This window comes from Eublepharis macularius, chromosome 4 (assembly GCF_028583425.1).
Source record: "Eublepharis macularius isolate TG4126 chromosome 4, MPM_Emac_v1.0, whole genome shotgun sequence".
NCBI classification, from domain to species: domain Eukaryota; kingdom Metazoa; phylum Chordata; class Lepidosauria; order Squamata; family Eublepharidae; genus Eublepharis; species Eublepharis macularius.
Genome location: NC_072793.1, coordinates 181238696 through 181253263, shown reverse-complemented (window position 1 = coordinate 181253263; position 14568 = coordinate 181238696). Strand labels below are relative to the sequence as shown.

The 14568-nt window shown below is 44.0% G+C and overlaps 1 pseudogene; it reads left to right on the top strand.

Moving 5' to 3' along the window:
• The first annotated feature begins 2070 nt into the window (after positions 1-2070).
• The window catches only part of LOC129327978 (zinc finger protein 665-like), a 31895-nt pseudogene continuing 19397 nt past the window's right edge, over positions 2071-14568 (top strand).

Here is a 14568-nt window from a genome sequence, read left to right as displayed (position 1 = left end):
TCTCAGGCTCAGAGGCACCTGCAGGAGATCTGCTGGAAAGTCCCCTTTGACGTCTCCGTTCAGAATCCTTCAGGGTCAGGGATGTGCCAGGCTCAGGGCAGGGGTCTTCCACTACCTCCCCCTGCCCTCTCATGCCCCATGCCCCCTGACGGTGCAGCTTCCCTCATCTGAAGTTATGGGGCAGGGGTGTAGACAAGGCACAGCTCCTTCCAAGGATGCCTAAAGGTGTGGGGAAAGAGGGCAAGTAGAGTTTGGGGCACGACTGGAAGCTACCCCACCTTGGATTACAATGTTCCAGTCTTGATGTTACCATGATTATAAAGATCCAGGTGGCCAGGTCGGCTGTGTAAAGATAAGAAGCCATCTTCCAGGCTAGAGTGAGATTGTAGAAAGCATTTTTTAAGCTGCCTTAACTTGTTTTTCTGGTAATAAAGCTAGATCCAGTATAACCCCTAGGCTCTTAACTGAGTCTACGAGGGTCAGATGAACTCCATTGAAAGTGTGGAGTACAATGTCTTTCAAGATCTCAGCCTTCCCAACAAGCATCACTTTGGCCTTGTCTGGGTTTAATTTCAATTTGTTATCTTTTAGCCATTTCACTACGGCTGTCAGGCAGTGATCTAAGATTTCTATTGCATCCCGCGAAGACCTGGATAGGGAAATATAGAGTTGGGTGTCGTCTGCACATCGATGACATCCAACCCCATAGCTGCAAATGAGTTCTTCTAAATGCTTTACATAGAAGTTGAATAACATGGGAGATAGGATTGTGCCCTGTGGAACCCCACAAGATAGTTCCCATTCTGGAGATAGCTGATCTCCAATGGCAACTCTTTGAGTTTGTTCCAGGAGAAACTATTTAAACCAGTCCAGAGCATATACTTTGATGCCCACTTCTGTTTCTAAACCCCTCAACAGGATGGCATGGTCTACTGTGTCAAAGGCTGCAGATAGATCCAGGAGGAGCAATAAGGAGGCATGGCCTTTGTCTATATCCAGACAGAGATCATCCAGTAATGCTACTAGTCCTGTCTCTGTCCCATGCCCTGGTCTGAAACCTGCAAGGAGCTGTCTATGTATAGCAAATATACAGTCACATTCTTTTCTCCTCTGTTTTCCCGACCTCCCTTACACATCTCCTCCCTCCCTCTGATTTTCCATACTTTCTCCTTTTCTAGGCCGTTCCTGTCGGAAACCCTGGATTGAACCACAGACTTTCGACAGGAGCTCTGCCACTGAGCAAGGGACCCTCCTTGGCTCTTCTCTTATCCCCAATGTTGCTTCTCTTCTCCTCCTATCTTTATTGGTCATAGAAGCGCTGTGAGAGAGGCACTGCATGCCCAAATACAAAGACTGAAGAAGAGCGGGCAGCTGCCTGCAGGGATCTTTTCTCCATCATTTTCGACAATAGTTATGCTTGAGAAGGCAGGTGGAGTGACTTTCCTTGCTGGGGGCTCTCTAAGGCCCTTTTTTCCTGGGCTGTCTTGAGAAAATCTAGACTGATCAGCTGAGTACCCTTCCCCCTTGGTCCTACCAAAAATAGCAAGTAACAGGGTCGAACCGCTGAAAAATTCTTCACAGCAAATTCTGCAGTGCTCAGGCGACGTGGCACATCGGACTAATAAGAAAAAGCAAGCGGCGTTAAAGTGTTGCTTCTTTAATCTTCTAGTGTTTCACAATATGTTTTCTCAGGGGATCTAACAGGATAAAATTAAAATGAAAAAACTAGATTAATTCAAATAACACGCAATGCATTCAAATCAGCAAGAGTAGTTCCCAGTGGGACGGCCAAGGGAACGACAAACTCTGAAGGCCGAAAAACCCGCATTCCCCGCCGCCTGCCGTCTCTCCTCGCCTGGTCTGTCCTGCAGAGGGCTGCCCTAGGAGGCTTCTCGACCCAGCGAGGCAGCAGAGCCGGGAAACCTGCCCTTCCCACCCCCTTGGGCTTCCTCATGGCGTTCAGGCTCTGAGTGCGCAGAAACTACAACGCCCAGAAGGCCCCGCGGGCACAAAGAGGCCAGCCAGCTTTCCCCAGGCCTCGAGGGGGGCTGCAGAGGAGATTTGGGCGGAATGGAGGTCCAGGGCGGCTCGCTTCTCTCTCGGTCTCCCTGGGAGGAGGGAGACTTCGGCTTCTGCACGTCTGCAGGGGAGGTGAGTTCAGGGCGGCATGCACGGATCGGGGCGAGGGGAGGAAAGCACGTGTGAACGGGATGGAGGGGGAAGAGTAGCGGTGGGGGGGGGGGCATACCATGGCTGTGCGTGTCCCTCCCCTAAAAAGTCTTTTCTAGGAGGGAAGGGGGGTGATGTAGGTCAGTAAATGAGGCACCCTCGAGGAGGGAATTGCTTTGGAAAGCAAACATGCTCCAGAGTCAAAGGCCTGGGAGACATCTGCGAGAGGAAGGGGTGCGTTTTTGCACCCTTGGCTGCGTTCCCTGCCGCCAGCCCGTGGGGATCCTATTCTTAACCTCTGCAGGGGCCCCTGGTCTGATCCAAGGGGGCTGCTTGTCTGTCCCCACAGCCCCCTTGGCTCCCTTCGCTTGAAAAATTATAAGGGGCTCCCTGGCCCTGCGTGGCGTGGCGCACAAGCTAAACCCCCAAAAGGTGTAGCATGGCCCTATATTGTGGTCAGAATTTTCAGCAGCCTCCCTTCCTCTGCAAAAGAGCAGAGGGGCGTTCTCGAGAGAACCTGGGGCAGGACTACCCCCTTCCCTTTGATTCTGGCAGTGCAGCCCCCACTGGGATCCTGGACTTGGTGGTCAGTTTTAACTTGCCTGGTCTTTATTTTCCTGTTTTTTTCCACAATTTAGTAATTTTCCTGCAATATAGTGATCTTTCCCTTAACCCTTTCTTTTGTTTGAGAGCCAACATCTGTCCAGATGATGCAGTAGCTTATTTGTTCGAGGCTGTGTACAACCAGCAGCCATTCCATAATGTACAAATATCTGGAAAGCCCACCAAGGCAGCAGGCTTGCGCATGGGGTTCGGTGCCCTGGATCTCTCACCTGGCAAGTCCCAACGAATCTGGGGTCAATAGGCCATGGGATTGGGGGTGGCATTGAATGAAAGACATGATGACCTTATGTAGGCTAGTTCATGTTTAAAGAGCAGGATGCAAGCTTTAGGGCAACATAGAAAACCTCTACAGACAGAAATATTTAAAGCAGAAACATTCTGTGCAAATACAGTTTCCATGTATTTCTGGGGCACAATGTGCTATAGTGCAGTAGATAGCTACTCAGACTCAACCAACAGAAGCCCAGTTCTGGGCAACAATTTGAGTTTGTATTTCTGGGAGACTTTCAGTGTCTTATACATGTCAGAGACTGAAGTACAGGAAAATGCCATTTGTTTGATGTTTGGTATTGATTTGATCAAGTGGCTGGCTGGTTGGATTCCGCTTTCGTTCTTGAACGCTCAGGAATGGGAGTCAATGATCAAGTGTGCAACATTTGCCTCTTTCAGAGCTTCCCAGTATCCTTTGAGGAGGTGGCCATGTTCTTCACGGAGGAGGAATGGGCTCTCCTGGATCCAGGCCAAAGAAAACTCTACTGGGAAGTGATGCAGGAAAACTACGAGACCCTGGTGTCTCTGGGTAAGGAGCCTTTCCCTTTTATCCTAACTGCAGAATAGAAGGGGGGGCATCTTCTTTTGGTCCTCTTTGATTTCAGGACTCAAGTTTCATTGACCACAGAGGAAAGATTGGAACTCCCAGCCCTGGGGATATTACAGTCCCTGAAAACAAAGCATACAATAAATTCAGGCTGCAGAGAAATCGGTTGATGAAGAGGGCTCTGAGCAGGAGATATGGACAATACTGGATTAGGTTCATGCTAGCAAATCCTTGCAGCTCATATTTCCTTCTCTGGTCTTTGTATTTTGACATGGATTGGCTCTGCGGGAGTCCTCTCCTTGTGTGATTGAAGCTGATGGGAGGAGGACGGAACTGGCCTTCCTAAGGAGGGGCCCCTGTTCCACGGCAGAGCTCCCGCTTTGCTTGTTGAAAGTCACTGGTTCGACTCATGCCAATTTGAAAGGGGTTTAGAGAGAAGGGCCTTTGGCTGTTGGGCTGGGAAAGGCCCCTGGCTCAGGCCCTCCGCAGGCACCCCCCGTCCCTCGGTTCGAATGGAATCTGTGAGTCTTCTGTTGCATCATAAAGTTGAGGAGCAAGGAAATGGGGTGCTGGGCAACATATGCTGCTGCCAGGTTCCAAGTGATGAACGGGGATTTTTGAGTCAGAACTGCTTCCCCTTGTAACATTTCTCCTGTCCCTTGTCCAGCTGAGAGCAGGGGGTGCCAAGCCAACCTTGGGCCAGCCCCATATTCACATTATTTCAGCTGCAGATTGATGAAATACACCCCAATACATTGGAAACCTCAGAAGATAATGCCAAATAAGCCAGTTTAGTGTAGTGGTTAAGAGTGTGGGACTCTAATCTGGAGAACTGGGTTGGATTCCCCACTCCTCCACTTGAAGCCAGCTGGGTGACCTTGGGCCAGTCACAGCTTCTAGGAGCTCTCTCAGCCCCACCCACCTCACAGGGTGATTGTTTGTGGGGATAATAATAACAAGCTTTGTAAACTGCTCTGAGAGGATGTTAAGTCATCCTGAAGGGCAAGATATAAATTGATTGTTGTTGTGAAGAAGAAGATGATGATGATGAAGAGCATTGTGTGAATAATATACCACACAATACAAGAGAGAAAGTATCGGGAATATTTCTGTATTGCTTACTGAATGTGTGGGTGTGTTTTATTATAAATATTGTATAATTGACCACTGAGGAAGGCCTTAGGACCAAAAAACGTCTGGTCTGTTTTTGTGTTGGCCATTGAACTGTATCATCATCTGTGTTTGGAGAACATTTTAGCAATTTTTAACATATTCATGCAGCCCGCCTTTCAAGCCTTATGTTTTTAACTTGTTTTTAACCTGTAATTTGTGCACATCTTTCTACATAAAAGGCAAGCCACATTCACGATAATGCACCTTTTATCCTGGTGTGCCTGCAGAGGATCGCCAGGAAAAAAATTGCGTTGTGGCCAATTCAGCCTCCAGGTGTCGCCATGGTGGCGCAGTGCCCAGGAAAGCCGTCCCGTCCCCCTGGAGGGCACGTGATGGCAGGAAGCCATCATGGAACAATATGTATACAAGGTGGATGATTACAAATACAAAAGGCAGGTCATCATATAAACAGGCAGATTGCTGGCTTCCCGTTGCAGTTGTGTATCATTTCGTCTTTGCCGCCTCTCATTGTTTCTTTGTATGAGACCATATACACCGTTTCCCCAAACGAATTGTATTGAAGACCTTCTTGCATGGTCACACTATAACCCTACTGGGACTTTGGTGGTTACTGTATAGACCTCTGGTCAACTTCAGGCACGAGCACTTTAATATTGTATAAGAATTCTTGTTGAATTATATATTTATATGATGCCCTGCCTTTTGTATTTGTAATCATCCACCCTGTATACATATTGTTTCTCTTGTTTTAAGTTGATTATAATGTTGCTATAAATGTGATTGAATTATAACGGAAGCGTTTATTAGTTAGAGTTCACGGCTTGTTTGCTTATTTTTCTCTGTACATTACCGTGATACTCTCTATTTCCTTACTATCCTCCAGGTGGGAGCTGGGGATTTCCCTGCACTAGCAGCTACCTCCATAGTAAACAGACTACTTCCGCTGGAGAAAATGGCTGCTTTAGAGGAAGGATTGTTATAGCATTACTAGCAAAAAAGCCAGTTGTGGGGAAAAAATACAAAGGGCTCTAGAAAGGGGAGGGCGGATAGGCAGGCATTCCCTCCTTCTCTGTCATTGATCTTGGCTGGTGAAGGAGGGAGTGGGCATTGCCATCTGCTCCACGTCTGATCTCGGCCATGTGAAGGGGGTTAGGCTTTCCTACCTGCTCCATGCCTGATACAGGCTGGGTAAAGGGGGGTGGGCATGGCCACCTGCTCCACTCCAGATTCGAGCTGGGTGAAGGGGAAATGGGCATTGCTTCCTGCACCATGCCTGATCTCGGCCATGTGAAGGAGTGGTGAGCTTTGCTACCTGCTCCATGCCTGATACGTACTGGGTAAAGGGGGGTGGGCATGGCCACCTGCTCTGCCCCTGAGCGCAGATGGGTGAAAGGGAAACAGGCATTGCCTTCTGCTCCACGTCTGATTGCAGATGGGGGAAGGGGGGTGGGTATGGCCGCCTGCTCAGTTCCTTATTCCGGTAGGTTGAAGGGAATGAGTATTGCCACCTGTTCCACTCCTTATCTTGGCTGGGTGAAGGGAAGAAGGGCATTACCTCCTGGTCTGTACCAGGTGCCAGCCAGGTGAAAGTGAAGGGCAGGCATTGCCACCTGCTCCACTCATAACCCCAACTGGGTTATAGCAGTGGGGCAGGCATTGCCACCTGCTCTGCTTCTGATCGCAGCTGGAGGAAGTGGGAATGGGCATTGTCATCTGCTCGACTCCTAATACCAGCTGTGCTAAGGCGAGGGGTGAGCATTGTCACCTGCTCCACTCCTAAAACCAGATGGCTTAAGGCGGCAGTGGGCATGACCACCTGCTCAGTGACTTATTCCAGTAGATTGGAGGGGGTGGGCATTACCACCTGCCCCACTCCCTATCCTAACTGGGAAGGGAAGAAGGGTATTGCCTCCTGCTCTGTGCCTGATCCTAGCTAGGTGAAAACATGGGGTGGGCATTGCCACCTGCTCCACTCCTGATCCCCCAAAAAAGAGCTACTTCAGGGCACACACTAAGTAACAGAAGGCAGAATCCCCCCCCCCCGAAGCATACAATCAACCAAAATTAACAAAATAAACAAATATCAATGTAAGCAAATTTGAGTATGTATACAGATACAAATTTCTGCAATGCCCAATGATGGGGTCACAAATAACATACATAGAAAGTATACAGTCAAACATTTAAAGTTCCACACAATATTCCAAAAATGGCTTCTAATACCAGTTGGGTCCAAATGCTAGGAAGGAATTCAGAGAAGTGTAGAAGCCTGCAGCGGTTCAGCAGATACAGGACTGTAGTTCAGTCCAGAAAGCCATGCCTATAGGTTTCGTCAGCAGGTCAAAAGTCCATCCCGTTTTGCATTAATAGCTTCTCCTCAGGCAATGTCATCTACAATGTAATCAAATTATTAGCCATGTCGGACTTCCTGTTTGGGATCCATGGAGGTCTAACGCAGCTCCACTTGCGGAGCTGACCGGACTGCCGTTTTAACCGGCCGGCGGGGTGAAAATAGCCCGCGGCCGACTGCTCTCAGGCGGGGAGCAGGCAAAGAACGCTCAAGACCCTAGGGTGAGCTAGATCTCGGACGAGGGGGGGCTCTACACAGCGAGTCTCCCCCCGATCCTTGAGGTCCCACCTTGCGACGGGTCGGCTATAATCTCTGCGGCAGTTTTGGGGCCAATTCGGCTGGCATAAGACCTACATACCCAAGCATCGATTGGGGGAAGAAGCTGAGAGGAGAACTTAAAATCGAAACAGCGATTACAACCCGAGAAAAGTGAAGAGAAGGTAAAGATCATTATCTTCTGAGACGGGACAGATTGATAAAAACAGAGGAAAAAAAGTAGATTTTTAAACTGCAACAGACTAGTGAAAAGGAGGGGAAGACTCGGCAGGAATCGAATTTAAAAAGAGACTAAGTTTAAAGAAGTTATTAAAGAAATGGGACTATTGTTTTGAATACCTGTGGCTTTGGAGCTGTGAGAAAAAGACACCATCGCGAGATCTGCTGTGGGAAGACGGGAGACAGGAAGTGCGTAATAACAATAGAGTGGCTGGAGAGAAGCGGCCCTTGCTGGAGGGCAGGAAGTAGGGAATCGCCATTTTTGAAAGGGGAAGGGTCGCGGCTTCAGCGGAAGAGGAAGTAGGCCATCTTGGATTACAAAATCATAGAGAAACCATAGAGAAAAGACGCCCGACATTTTGGACTCTTTAAAACTTAATTTCTATAAGAAGACCGGGACATTTAAAATAGAAAAACGTTAAATTTTACGCCACGGAGTTAAGGAAGAGAGCGGATTCGTGGGAGCGAGCTAAAGCAAGCCCCACGATGTCAAAAAAAGAGTGGCAATCGGCAATAGAAAACCTGGATAAAAACCTGGACAAAAAACTTTTAGATATGATTAAAGAACTTAAGGACACGAAATTGGAGCTGATAAAAGAGGTTAAAGAGGTTACACAGACAGTAAAATCGGAGCTGTCAGAAGTGAAAAAAGGTATGGAAACAATACGAAGTGAATTACAAGGAACGCAGCAGAGAGTTAAAACAGTAGAAGACGCGATGGAGAATTTAGCAGACACGCAACAAACAGAGATGAGATTGGTGAAGGGGAGAATGTCAGTTGCAGAAACTAAACATATGGAGAAGCAGCTACGTTTTCGTGGCTTGCCAGAAGTGGAAGGAAAGTCAGCGCAAGAACAGATGACTGAGGTGTTGGCTGAGTACCTGGGGAAGGAGGAGGAGGAAGTTGTGGCTATCCTAGATGTGGCATACCGTGTGAATTCGAGAATAGCAACCCAGAGGAAACTACCAAGAGATGTGATTGTGCAGTTTACAACACGAAATATGAAAGAGAGGATTGTGACAAAACAGTTTCAAGATCCATTGGAGATTGATGGCAAGACGATTATTATAATGAAGGAACTGCCCAGATCAGTGTTACTGGACCGGAAAAAATATAAAGTGCTAATTCAGATTTTGAAGGACATGAAAATCAGGTACAGATGGGAGTTACCGGAAGGAGTGTCCTTTGAGTTTGGAGGGGCCAAAAAACGCATCAGATCTGAGCGAGAGATGGAGCGATTTATTAAGGACAATGAAAAAGACTTACCAACAAGATCATGAGTATGGAGTGTAAAGTATTATCTTGGAATGTAAATGGACTAAACTCACCGAATAAGAGGAAAAATACTTTTCACTGGCTACTAAAACAAAAATGTGACATTGTTTGTTTGCAAGAGACCCATATCAGAAAGCAGGATGTAAAATATTTAAAATCTGGAAAATTGGGCAAAGAATATGTAGCGGCCTCCAACAAGAAAAAAAGAGGAGTGGTGTTGTACATAAAAGAGGAGCTACAGCCAAAATTTGTTATGAGAGATGTGGAAGCTAGATTTGTAGCAGTGGAATGTATTTGGAATTTAAAGAGAGTGTTGGTAGTCGGACTTTATGCACCTAACGGTGCAAAAGAAAGCTTCTTTGAGGATTTAAGGAAGCATTTAGACGATCTTGCATACGACCAGATAATTCTTGCTGGAGACTTCAATGGAGTGACAGACTTGGAACTAGACAAAAAGACTACAACGGCACAAAAGAAAAGAGGACTATTACCAAAGCTTTTTTTTGAGTTGATTCAACAAGAGACTCTTGAAGATGTATGGAGGAGAGAATATCCTAAAAGCAGACAGTTTACTTTTTATTCTGCAAGGCATTCTACATTATCAAGAATTGATATGATCTGGGCCTCAAAAGACTTAGCATTATGGACTAAGGAGGTAGAAATAATGCCTATGGTAGGCTCAGATCACAACCCAATTATGTGGAAATTTGGAAAAAAGAGAAAAAGGAAAGCATGGAGAATAAATGAGGACTTGTTACAGGAAAGAGAGAATATGGAAATACTGAGAAGAGAGACAAAGTTTTTTATACAATACAACGTGAATAAAGAAGTACCAACCAATAAAGTTTGGGATGCTTACAAGGCGGTTGTAAGGGGCATACTAATGGACTTAAATGGTAGAGCAAGAAAGAAGAAAGAGGAGAAAAGACAAGAGATTGAGGAGAAAATAAAAGCCAAAGAAACACAGCTAAAAAAGAGACCAGGGAAAAAGAAGGTATACCAGGAAATTAAAATACTTCAAGAACAGCTAACAGCAATGAGCAATAAAGAATTGGAGTGGAATCTCAAAAGACTGAATCAAAAAGCGTTTGAGGGTGCTAATAAACCTGGGAAGTACCTGGCATGGCAATTGAAGAAGAAAAGGGAAAAGAAGATAATAAATAAAATTTGCGAAGATAACAAAACGTATTTGGAGCAGGCTACCATTAGTAGAGCCTTTTATAAATTTTACGCTAAGCTGTATAATAAAAAAGAAGTAAACAAAGAATCAATAGCGTCATATTTGGAGAAAACCAAACTTCCAGAAATCTCGGAAGCTTGGAGAAATAAGTTGAATAGTGAAGTAACTGACGAGGAAATAAGTAAGGCAATACAATCTGCAAATCTAGGAAAGGCGCCAGGGCCAGATGGGCTTACGGCTAAATTCTATAAGACAATGGCTAATGAACTGGCACCATTCCTAAAAGAGGTGATGAATGGGGTTTTAAGGGATCAAAGGATTCCAGAAACTTGGAGTGAAGCGAATATATCATTGATCCCAAAAGAGGGCCAAGACCTGACTAATGTGAAAAATTATAGACGTATATCGCTACTCAACAATGACTACAAAATTTTTGCGAAGATATTGGCGGAGAGATTGAAGGGGTGGCTCTCGGAAGTCATAGAGGAGGAACAAGCAGGCTTTTTGCCAGACAGACAAATAAGAGACAACTTAAGGACAGTGATCAATGCTATTGAATATTATGACAAGCGTTGTGACAAAGAGGTTGGTTTCTTCTTTGTTGACGCTGAAAAAGCGTTTGACAATTTAAACTGGGACTTTATGTTTGCCACTATGGAAAAGCTACAATTGGGAGAAAGATTCATCAGAGCAATTAAGGAAATTTATAGAGACCAGACTGCAGCAATTGTGGTGAATGATGAATTGACCAAGAAATTGACGATAAGTAAAGGAACAAGACAAGGTTGCCCGTTATCTCCATTGTTGTTCATTTTAGTATTGGAGATTCTGATGATACAAATACGTCAAGATGATGAAATTCGTGGAATAAAAATAAAGGACTATTCATACAAGGTCAGAGCATTTGCGGATGACATAATGTTAATTGTAGAGGACCCATTGGAGAACATGCCAAGAGTGATAGATAAGATCAAGGAGTTTGGAGACTTGGCAGGTTTCTTCATTAACAAAAAGAAGTCAAAGATATTATGCAAAAATATGACTAAGCAGAAACAACAATTGTTAATGGAAACAACGGATTGTGAAGTAACAAGTAAAGTGAAATATTTGGGAGTCGAATTAACTGCAAAGAACATAGATCTATTCAAAAACAATTATGAAAAACTATGGACTCAGATAGAGAGAGACTTGATTAAATGGAATAGATTGAATTTGTCATGGTTGGGTAGGATTGCAGCAGTTAAGATGAATGTGTTACCAAGAGTAATGTTTTTGCTACAGACAATACCAATCATCAGAGACTCCAAACAATTTGAAAAATGGCAGAGGAAAATATCAGATTTTGTTTGGGCAGGCAAGAAGCCTCGAGTGAAAGTGAAAGTTTTACAAGATGCAAAGGAAAGAGGCGGAATGCAACTGCCCAATCTGAGACTTTATCATGATGCAATCTGCCTAGTTTGGTTGAAAGAATGGATGACATTAAAGAACAAGAAACTATTAGCCCTAGAGGGATATAAAAAAATATTTGGATGGCACGCATATTTATGGCATGACAAAGTAAAGGTCAACTCGATGTTCCTGCATCACTTTGTTCGGAGAAGTCTATACATAATCTGGAAGAAGTACAGAATTTATCTACAAGAAGGAACCCCTTTGTGGGTGGTTCCATATGAGGTGATAGACCCGAGAGCTGTTGATAATGAACAACAATGTTTAACGTATAAAGAAATAACTAAAACTGAAGCATCCAAACTTAGAATAAAGACACAAGAGGAACTATCACCTAACTACGATTGGTTCCAGTATAGACAGATCAGAGACTTATATAATTCGGACTCTGTAAAGGGAGGTATACGAATAGAGAATTCGGAACTAGAGCAGACCCTTCTTAAAGAAGATAAGAAAAGAATATCCAAGGTATACCAAGTACTGTTGAAGTGGTATACCGAGGATGAGATAGTTAAAACACAAATGGTGAAATGGGCTATAAACTTTAATAAAGAAATAACAATGGAGGCATGGGAATACTTGTGGAAAACTACAATGAAGACAACGACATGTATTAATATCAAAGAGAACATTCATAAAATGATCTATCGTTGGTACATGACACCAAAGAAGATTGCGCTAGGGAATTTGAATACTTCTAATAAATGCTGGAAATGTAAGAAGCATGAGGGCTCCCTCTATCATATGTGGTGGTCGTGTGAGGTAGCCAGGCAGTACTGGGGGGAAATAATAAGAGAAATGAGTGAAATTTTACAATTTCAAATTAATAAGAACCCAGAACTCCTGCTACTGAACTTGGGAATGGAGGGAATTCCAGCCCAACACAGGACGTTGATATTTTATATGACAGCAGCAGCTAGACTTTTGTATGCGCAAAAATGGAAAGTACAAGAAGTGCCAACTATTGAAGATTGGACTTACAAATTGCTGTATATGGCTGAAATGGACAAGATGACAAGAAAATTGAGAGATCTGGACTCAGGGCAGTTCAACACAGACTGGGAGAAGCTGAAACAATACCTGGAGAAGAAATGGGAGGTGGGAGGAAAACTGTGGCAGTTTGAGAACTACTGAAGTATTGAAGTAGAGGGGGGAGACTTTACCGGGGGGAGAAGAGATAAATGTGAATTAATAAGCAGTCAGATTAATAGATTGACATATATATAGATATATATAGGTTAACAAACAGAACATAGAGAAAATAATTAATTATAAGGACTAAATATAAGGAGCGATTAACTAACAATATTTTCTTTTTTTTCTGACAAGTTTTGTACCAAACTGAATGTCTGAAGATATAGATGGGTCAAATTGATTGACTACGTGAGGAGAGATATATAGAACTATTATAAAAAGATAGAATGAGTAATATATATAGAGAATAAGTCAAATTGTTTGATATAAACGAATGTATGATCTATATGGTTTATGATATATAGAAATACCTGAAATTGAAAAATTGGGATAAATTGTTTATCTAAGATAGAAACAAAGGCTTACAGTTTGGGCATATAATGTTAAAAATAGTTAAGGATGTACTGCTTAGAATAATGGAGAATATATATTTGTTTTAGATAGAGGAAGCTAATAAAAGTAAGGGAAAGGGGACAAAGGGTTGGAAAGCTGTTGGAAGTCAACAAAAAGGGGGGGGGAAAGGGAGGGGGTTAGAGATGAAAAAATTGGGGAAAATTGAATGTAAATGTGGAAATAATGGATTCTAACCCAATAAAAATTTTTCAAAAAAAAAAAAAAATTATTAGCCATGTCAATTTCATACCACCATTAGCCTCTGTATTGGATGAACTAGCGATACAGTTTCCAGCAAGGTGATCCCAGCAAGGTATCGGGGGCGAGTATCACCGTGTGCTCTGCTCCTGATCCCATCTGGGTGACAGGGGTGGGCATTTCCAGTTGCTCTGCTACTAATACCAACTGGGTTATGGTGGGGTGTGGGCATTGCCACCTGCTGCGCTACTACTGCCAGCTGTGTTAAGGTGAGGGGTGGGCATTGCTACGTACTCCGCTCCTAATACCAGATGAGTGAAGGGGATGCGGGTATTGCCACTTGCTCTGCTCCTGATTCTACAAACAACAGGAGCTGCTCCGGAGATACAATTGGTCACATACAAACCAGCTATCCAGAGTAAACAATATATAACCAAAATATCAAGCTTTTAATAATTCATATAAAGTGCAAAAGTGCTTCAGTGCTAACAGTCAATAACATCAGTCAGTACAATTGTTTACATATCCAGCTGGTGGAAAAGTACAAAGATAGTTTAATATACTCTCCTGAATGCACGCAGGCATTCAGTGATATATCAAGAGAATTGTAGGCATCAGTCTCCGTAGCATATGCTTGCAGAAATCTGCGTTTATGTTCAAATTTAAATAAACGTGCCAGAGTGTAATATCAAAATCCTACAGACTCTGGAATGCACGCAAGCATTCAACAACACTTTATCAATTGTATTATGAATGGCAGTCTTCGTAGCATACGCCTACAGAAATAAACGTGTAACTATGTAGTAAGACAAGCCACGTCAAACCACGCCTACGGGTTTTGCCAGCATAGAATCTCCACCCCATTTCGTCCACTCACTTCTTCATAGGCATATTAATCTGTGAAATGACATGTCTAATTATTTAATATTCCACTTTCTGTGAAATGGTTTTGTGTGCCTGTCCCTTTAAATGAGTAAGCTTAAAAGTGAAAGGGAAGGGAGGACCGCTCACGGCGTCAGACCGTTCTGAGCTAACCAACATGGTGGGGTGCTTGAAGATAAATGTTATGAGTGAGTATGATGGATGGAGAGTTATACTGGGGGGAGTTTGGAATATTAAGCCTTGCCTGGGCTTCCCTCCACAGCAGTGCCCTCTGGTGGTGCACGAGGGTGTAAAGTGAGTTGTCTGAAACACGCTTACTCAATTATATAGTAGGATACTCCACCCTCTCTAGGCTCCTCCCCCAAATCTGCAGGAATCCTTCGAAGTGGAGCCCTAGCTCTGCCTCC